We start from the raw sequence: 8,440 nt of genomic DNA, 5'->3' as shown, positions 1-8,440 counted from the left end.
GTTTAGAGTTATTTTTTTAGCCAACCCTCTTTACCTATAATTCTTTTGAGAAATAAATTTTGCTGAAATGCCATTATCTTGACTAGAACTGCCACATGCCTACTGAATATTTTAGTGGGAAATGCTGAATGTATGATGACCCTTCATTTTGTTTTGGTTATTAAGAAAGAAGTTTCAATTCATACGAATTATAATTGTAAACATCATGAGTTCTAAGTGGCATCTCCAGACCATAGGGGTTCCTGTGTGTTACCATGAGCATTTTAAACCAAGTATGGGGGTGCTGGCCCACAATCCCACTACTTGGAGATTGGAGCGGAAGGATATAGCAGAATTAAGGTCTCCATAGCTGTCATCTCACACTTGTTACAATACAAAACCTTTAAATCATATCTCTACATTGTGAATAATTTTATTATTGTACTCATTTAAATGTGTCTGTGCTGGGCGTGGTGGCGCACCACTTTAATCCCAGGACTCGGGAGGTAGTGGTTGGGGGTTCACCGTGAGTTCAAGGCCACTCGGAGCCTCCATAGTGAATTCCAGTTCAGTCTGGTCTGGAGTTAGACTCTACCTCAAAAAACCCAAAAATATATATGCATATATGTTTGTTAGTAGTAGTGAGTATAATATGTAATGAAGAGTGAGGTGCCATGTACTAGGAACAGTTCTCAAGACGCCCCATATATTCCCACTGAAGCGTCCCCATGGTTTTCTCTAATGTATCTACAATTTTCAATCCCCATTTTATGGATGGGGTAACTGAGCTGTCAAGTTCACAACTAAGCTAAGAAGTAGCTGGTGTTAAGTCACAAATGTGAAAGTAGGATTCCAGTGTCGTCTGAACTAAACCTCAATGTCATGTTCCTTGAGTTCAGCTTTGGTGGCCATGGCAGGGACACAGCTCAGTGGCAGATGCTTGCTGGCATGTGCTACAGCCTCGTCTCAACTAAACAAATGAAACGATATATAAGTCAGTCCACTTATGAATATCATACTATTTCTACACTGTAAAATGATTCTATGTTCCATAATCTTTACAGTTACCTGGATGGTTGTTTTGGTGTGATACTCTTTCATATTTTTAAAAGCTGTCTCCTTTCTACAGGACCGCACTGAACTATGCATGTAATTATGGACACCCAAAAGTGGCAGCTCGTTCTAAAGAGGAAGTGTGAGATCGATGCATGTGATAGTGACAGATGCACACCTCTGATTAAGGTAAAGACTAACCCAAGCTCTCAGCATGAAGTGGACATGGCCTAGATGTTTAGATCACCTTGTGTGGTGGTACAGGCCTGTAATCCTAGCATACTGGAAGCTGACACAGTACGATTGTGATTCCAAAAAGCCTGGACACCTTAGGAAATCTGATTTCATCCTAAGAAGTAGACTCTGTGCCTGAAGTGTCTTTTTTACAAAATGATAGAATGTGGGCTGGAGTGATGGCATAATGGTTAAGCGATTGCCTGTGAAGCCTAAGGACCTCGGTTTGAGGATCTATTCCCCAGGACCCATTTTATCCAGATACACAAGGGGTCTCACCCTTCTGAAGTTTGTTTGCAGTGGCTGAAACCCTGTCATGGCCATTCTCTCTGTCACTCTCAAATAAATAAATAAGTAAAACAATTTTTTTCTAATCATAGAATAATTGAATTTAGGGCACTTACGCATATCTATTGGGAGAAACTTGTAGAAAGCTTATCTGGAATTCCTTGAATTGACAATGTATTCTGTTGGTACAATCCCCACAGTCCTCACAGCACCAGCATGAAGCGTGTGTGAAGATCCTACTGCAGTTTGATGCTAATCCCAAAGCCGCCGATGCCAAGAAGAACACGGCCCTTCGCTACTCCATCTACAATGTTGACCCTCCAATGGTGACCACTTTGCTAGAATAGCATGCAGACCCTGAAGTCAAAGTGAAGGTAAGCATGACCAACCTCACTTACAAAGTACGTGATGAACATTTCTTCCAGCAGTCGCATGTGTAACTCCATTTTCCACGCGGAGAAGTTCAGTCATTCCTTCATTATAAAGTTTCAAATGGGGGCTTGAGGGATGGCTCAGCAGTTAAGAACGTTGCCTGCAAAGCCAAAGGAACCAAGTTTGATTCCACAGGATCCACGTAAGCCAGATGCAGAAGTGGGCACACATGTCTGGAGTTGGTTTGCAGTGACTGGAGGCTCTGGCATGCCCATTCATTCTCCTTCTCTCCCCTCCCTCTTTCTCTGTTAAATGAAAATAAAAACTTTCAAACGTAGCCAGGGGTAGTGGCACATGTATTTAATCCCAGCACTCTGGAGGCAGATATAGGAGGATTGCCATGAGTTCAGGGCCACTAGAAGTTTACATAGTGAATTCCAGGTCAGCCTTGGCAAGAGTGAGACCCTAACTCAACTCCCCCCACCCCCCAAAAAACAGTATCAAAGGAGTAAAATGGACATAGGAAGGTTTACAGGGTACTGGGTACAGATTTATTGTATACATATATGAAAAATATTAGAGAAAGCAATGGATAAGGTAAAGGTAGATATATATATTTTTTTCTAAATATGTTTCAAAATAAAAATAAAAATTTGCTGTATTTTTCCAAATTTTATTTTCAGTTAGTTAAATCAAGACAGAAAACAGAATTTTCCTTGAAATCAGCCATGAGCTAAAAATCCAAACAAAACCAAACTATTTCATGATGAGTTTAAATCTTGTTAGTGTTGATGAGTTATGTGAAAATGCTTTAGCTTTCTCAGCTGAGGCTAAATCAGGCAGAATGGAAAATGTGCAGAAAATTGTATGCTGAAATCGAAACTAGATAATTGAGCAATAGCACAAAAAGCTTTGGTTGATTTAATAAATGAACATAGAAAAATATTTTGTTCAAATGGGAAGATAGTCTTAGTTTAAGAAAAACAATTGGCAGCGCATGGTGGCACACACCTTTTATCCCAGCACTCGGGAAGCAGAAGTAGGAGGATCGCCATGAGTTTGAGGCCACCCTGAGATGCCATAGTAAATTCTGGGTCAGCTGTGCTAGAGTGAGACCGTACCTCGAACCCCCACACCCCAGAAAATTAATAAACAAAGAAAGGAAGGGAGGGAGGGAAGAAGGGAGAGAAGGAAAAAGGAAGAAAGGAAGGAAGGAAGAAGGAAGGAAGGAAGGAAGGAAGGAAGGAAGGAAGGAAGGAAGGAAGGAAGGAAGGACATGTTGAGTTATAAACACAACCATATTTAGGACTTTGAGGCAAACTTTGAAGTGATTATGTGGAAAACAGAGGGAGAATCAAATAATTTCTTTACACATGCCCCTCTCCTGTCAGAAAGAACCATTTACATGGGCAGGAGAGATGGCTTAGTGGTTAAGCGCTAGCCTGTGAAGCCGAAGGACCCCGGTTCAAGGCTTGGCTCCCAAGGACCCATGCTAGCCAGATGCACAAGTGGGTGCACGCATCTGGAGTTCGTTTGCAGTGTCTGGAGGTCCTGGCGTGCCTATTCTCTCTCTCTCTCTCTCTCTCTCTCTCTCTCTCTCTCTCTTTCTATTTTTTTCGCTCTCAAGTAAATTAAAAAAAAATAAGAACCATTTAAGTATGAGTATAAATTCTGCTGCCAAATCTACATGTCTCAATGTAGGTGGATGATGCGATACTTTTTTTGTTGAATTATTTATCCATTTTGAGAGAGACAGAGTGGAGAGAGACAGATAGAGAAAATGTGCTCACCAGAGGATCCAGCCATTGCAAATGAATTTAAGACACATGCACCTACTTGTGCATATGGCTTATGTGGATACTGGAGACACAACCTGGGTCCTTGGGCACCACAGGCAAATACCTTAACCGCTAAGGCATCTCTCCAGCCCATGATTTTGTTTAATGAACTGAAGTTCTACTTTCAGTTTCCAAGGCCGTATCTGCCCCTACTGAGCAAAGTAAATGAAATTTACAACCAGTGGCTTTGTCTTTGGGGCAGATAATATAAGAAAGTGGATATGTGAATAAGAGATGAAACTGAAGTTCAGTTTCTCGGCTTCTTTGGTTCTCAGTTAGATCATGCAATATGACATCCAGCAGAAAGTTCTGAAAACTTACAAATGTCCTTTCTCCTCAGAAGTGTTTCATTCTGACACAACATCTCGTTAAACACTATTTGTTTAGTTGGGCACAGTGGTGCATGCCTTTATTCTTAGCACTCTGGAGGCAGAGGTAGGAGATCACTGTGAGTTCAAGACAAGTCTGGGAATATAGTGTGAGATGTAGGTCAGCCTGGGTAGGTTGAGTTATCACACACACACATACACACTCACACACATCATTCATTCATTCATTTTATCAAGTGTAGCATGTGAATTCAATGATCGCAAAAATTAAAACAGCTATAGTGGTGCATTCCTTGTAATCCCAGCATTCTGCAGGTAGATACAAGAGGATGATGAGTTTAAGGCTTGTGTCTGACACATAGAAAGAGTGAGGCTAGCCTGTGCTACATTGCTACATAAGACCCCACTTGAATATATGCCTGTTTATATTTCTGGAAGAACTGTAGATTGATCAAATAATACTTATTTCAATCCTTCCTATCCAAAAATACCTATAACCTATCCTTCTTCCTTTACCTCTATATTTTGGAAAGTAAAGCGTGTTCACTGGGGAGATGGCTTAGTTTTTAAGTTGCTTTCCTGTGATGACTAAGGACCCACAATTCATCCTCAAACCTTTAATCCCAGCACTTGGGAGGCAGATGTAGAAGGATCCCCATGAGTTCAAAGCCACCCTGAGAATACAGAGTGAATTCCAGGTAAGCCTGGGCTAGAGTGAGACCCTACATTGAAAAAACAAACAAAAAAAGAGTAGTTTTTCCCATATTTACTGGCCTGCAGTGTAATACTCTTTTTTTCCCACTATCACTCATCCACTATCATTGAAAATGTCTTTAGCAATTTAAAAACTGGGGAAGTCTCGTAATAAAAAGAATTTGGCCTTTTATTTTATTTGTTTTACTTGTTATTATTTATGTATTTGAGAGCAGGAGGAAGACAAAGAATGGAAAGATGGAGAACTGGTGTACCAGGACCTCCAACACTGCAAACAAACTCCAGACACATATGCCAGCTTGTGCATCTGGCTTTATATAGGTACTGGGGATCCAAGCCAAGGCTTTAGGCTTTGCAGGTGGGCCCTTTAACTGCTGAACGATCTCTGCAACCCACTCATTGGGCTTTAAATATTTTTTTTTTATTTTTATTTATTTGAGAGCGACAGACACAGAGAGAAAGACAGGTAGAGGGAGAGAGAGAGAATGGGCGCGCCAGGGCTTCCAGCCTCTGCAAACGAACTCCAGACGCGTGCGCCCCCTTGTGCATCTGGCTAACGTGGGACCTGGGGAACCGAGCCTCGAACCGGGGTTCTTAGGCTTCACAGGCAAGCACTTAACTCATTGGGCTTTAAGAAAGGCCATATTTAAAGAAGGAGTTAGGGCTTAGAGCGATGTCTTAGTGGCTAAACACTTGCCTGTATAGCCTAAGGACCCCAGTTCGAGGATCCATTCCCCAGGACCCACGTTACAGATACACAAGGGATCACACACATCTGGAGTTCATTTACAATGGTTCGAGGTCCATTCTCTAAGTCTCTCTCTGTCTGCCTCTTTGTTTCTCTGTTTGTGGCTCTCAAATAAATAAATAAAAATAAACAAAAAAAATTAAAGAGGCAGTTAGGCTGCAAAGGTGTTACAGCTGGTAAATATGCTACCTGCTCAGGTATGAGGGCCTGAAGGGGCCCGATACGGCCAGAGTTGGAATGTCAGATCCCACACGAGCAGTAGGCAAGGCCATGCATGCCTGTGACCTCCATCCTGTATGTGAGCAGAGACCTGGGAATCATCAGACCTTGAGAAAGGACAGCAAGGCCAAGTGCACAAACGTGCAGCCACCACCATGCACACAAGCACAAACAATCCTTTTTCAGTGGAACGGGGGAGAGGGACAAGAAAAGGCAATGAAAGGGCACTTTGAGGATAGTACTACACAGTATGTACATGTACAAAATTGTCCAAAAAAAATAAAAGAAACAGAAATGGATGGACAGACAAAATAGCCACTGTGTTGAAGGTTTTTGTGAACAACCTTATGGACCCAAAGTACTATGATGAATTCTGTGATAGAAACAAAATTCTGCGAGTCAGTGAGTTTTTGCAGTGTGCTTTGGAGAGGACTGTCATTCATGTGACAGCCCCAGGAAGGGGAGGAGGATTGCCCATGTGGGTGAGAGAGGAGTGGAGATTACTGTTCCTTCTCCTCGCTCTATGTTCACTCGCATAGGGGCTTTTCTAACATTTTCCGTAGGCTTCAGACGCACGCAGTTCTGTGAGCTGTTAGTTACTTTTGCGTTTTCCCAGGACGGCTTCACGCCACTCACAGCTGCTGTGGTGAAGGACAATGTGCAGGTAGCGGCGATCCTGCTCCCAAAGGCGAACGTGAATGCCAGCAACGACTGCAAGAGGTAGGCTTCATGCTCTCTGAGTGTTCGTGGATGTGTGGAGGGCTGTCTTGTCGGTCGGTCTGTCTGTCTGTCTGTCTGTCATTGTGGGATGTCTTGCATGCATGTTTATGTGCCCACACAGTGCCCCATGCACTGGCTGCTGTTCTTCCACCCATTTTTATTGATTTATTTATATTTTCTTTATTTGACACAGAGAAAGAGGGAGGGAGAGAAAGTGAAGGACAGAGAGAGAGAGAGAATGAATGGGTGCACCATGGTCTCCAGCCCCTGGAAATGAACTCCAGATGTATGCATGACCTTGTGCATCTGGCTAACACTGGTCTTGGGGAATCAAACCTGGATCCTTTGGTTTTGCAGGGAAATGCCTTAATCACTAAAGCATCCTTCCACACTTAAAAAAATTATTTATGTGATTTTATTTATTTATTTGAGAGTGACAGAGAGACAAAGAGGCAGTTGGATAGAGAGAGAGAGAAAAAGAGAGAGAGAATGGGTACAACAGGGCATCCAGCCAAGGTAAATGAACTCCAGATGTGTGTGCCCCCTTCTGCATGTAGCTAACGTGTGTCCTGGAGAATCGAGCCTGGAACCAGGGTCCTTAGGCTTCACAGGCAAGTGCTTACACGCCTAAGCCATCTCTACAGCCCAAGCCTTATTTTAAAAACAATTATCGTTATTTATTTATTTGACACAGAGAAAGAGGGAGACAGAGAGAAAGAGAGAGGTAGAGGGAGAGAAGGGGTCACCCACTCTTATTTAAACCACAGTCTCTCACTGGTCACTAAGCTTGCTATCTTTCATGAACACCTGTGACACCAAGTGTCGGCTCCCCAGACGACGGGGGTGACAAAGGTGCTTGGCCGTGCTCAGCTGTTCATGTGAGCCCCGAGGAGTAAAGTTGAGTAGGTTCTCAGGCCTGCTCTGGTCCTCGTGCTCACACAGAAAGTGTTCTTACTTGCGGAGCAATCTCTCCAGCCCTCATTTATCCTTTAAAACAACAACAACAAAAACCCCTCCTGGTGTTTTCAACTGGTAACAAATGCTTATGTCAGAAATACTAAGTCAATAGTTAGAAGATTAACTGACACACACAGATACACGGTGAAAGACACTGAACTGAAGAACACATACAGACATAGATCAATTATTTAGGTTCGGTAATCAAAAGTAGCGTATACCAGGGCCCATGTCTCATTTTAATACTGACTGTAATTTGTAGTAGATTGTATTGGTCATTTATGATTCATGTCAGTGTAACTATGAAACATAGAATTTTTACTAAATTTTAAATGTACAGTGAAATTTTTAATCATTTTATACAATTTCTTGCTCTGCTTCTTATATATTTTTCCTTTGGATTGCTATGTTAAGCAGAAATTCTTTTGAAAATCACTTTACCTCACCGATACCCATGGGCTTGAAACTTATTTATTTATTTATTTTTTAGTTTGGTTTTTTGAGGTATTGTCCCACTTTAGCTCAGGCTGACTTACAATTCACTACGTAGTCTCAGGTAGGCCTGAAACTCACAGTGACTCTCCTACATCTGCCTTCCGAGGACTGGGACTAAAGGCATGTGCCACCACGCCTGGCTTGGGTCCTTTTTCTTTAAAGAAAATATGTCAAGTGAATGAAAAAAGGAAATCTTAAAATTTATTTTTAAATGTTTATATATTTACTTATTTGAGAGGGAGTGAGAGTGAGAGAGAGAGAAAGAGAATGGATTCTCCATGGTTTCCAGGCCATGCAACAGAACTCCAGATGCACAGGCCATATTGTGCATATAGCATAAGTGGGTAAGGGGAATCGAACCTTACTTCCTTATTGTCCTTAGGCATCATAGGAAAGTGTTTTAACCACTAAGGTATTTAACCATCTCTTAAATTTATTTTTATTTCATTTCTTTGAGAGACAAAGAAAGGGAGAGAAACAGCGAAGACAGAGAA

General features: G+C 42.0%; 1 long non-coding RNA gene across 1 annotated transcript; it reads left to right on the top strand.

The window, feature by feature from the left end:
- The first annotated feature begins 1,109 nt into the window (after positions 1–1,109).
- On the top strand, positions 1,110–6,495 carry LOC123454681. Its single transcript, XR_006633439.1, has 3 exons — positions 1,110–1,221; positions 1,755–1,928; positions 6,391–6,495. It is a non-coding gene; the product is annotated as an uncharacterized LOC123454681 (long non-coding RNA).
- Positions 6,496–8,440: the final 1,945 nt, after the last annotated feature.

Source organism: Jaculus jaculus, chromosome 14 (assembly GCF_020740685.1).
Source record: "Jaculus jaculus isolate mJacJac1 chromosome 14, mJacJac1.mat.Y.cur, whole genome shotgun sequence".
NCBI classification, from domain to species: domain Eukaryota; kingdom Metazoa; phylum Chordata; class Mammalia; order Rodentia; family Dipodidae; genus Jaculus; species Jaculus jaculus.
Note: the sequence above shows the minus strand (reverse complement) of the source record. Positions and strands in the feature narration are given on the sequence as shown.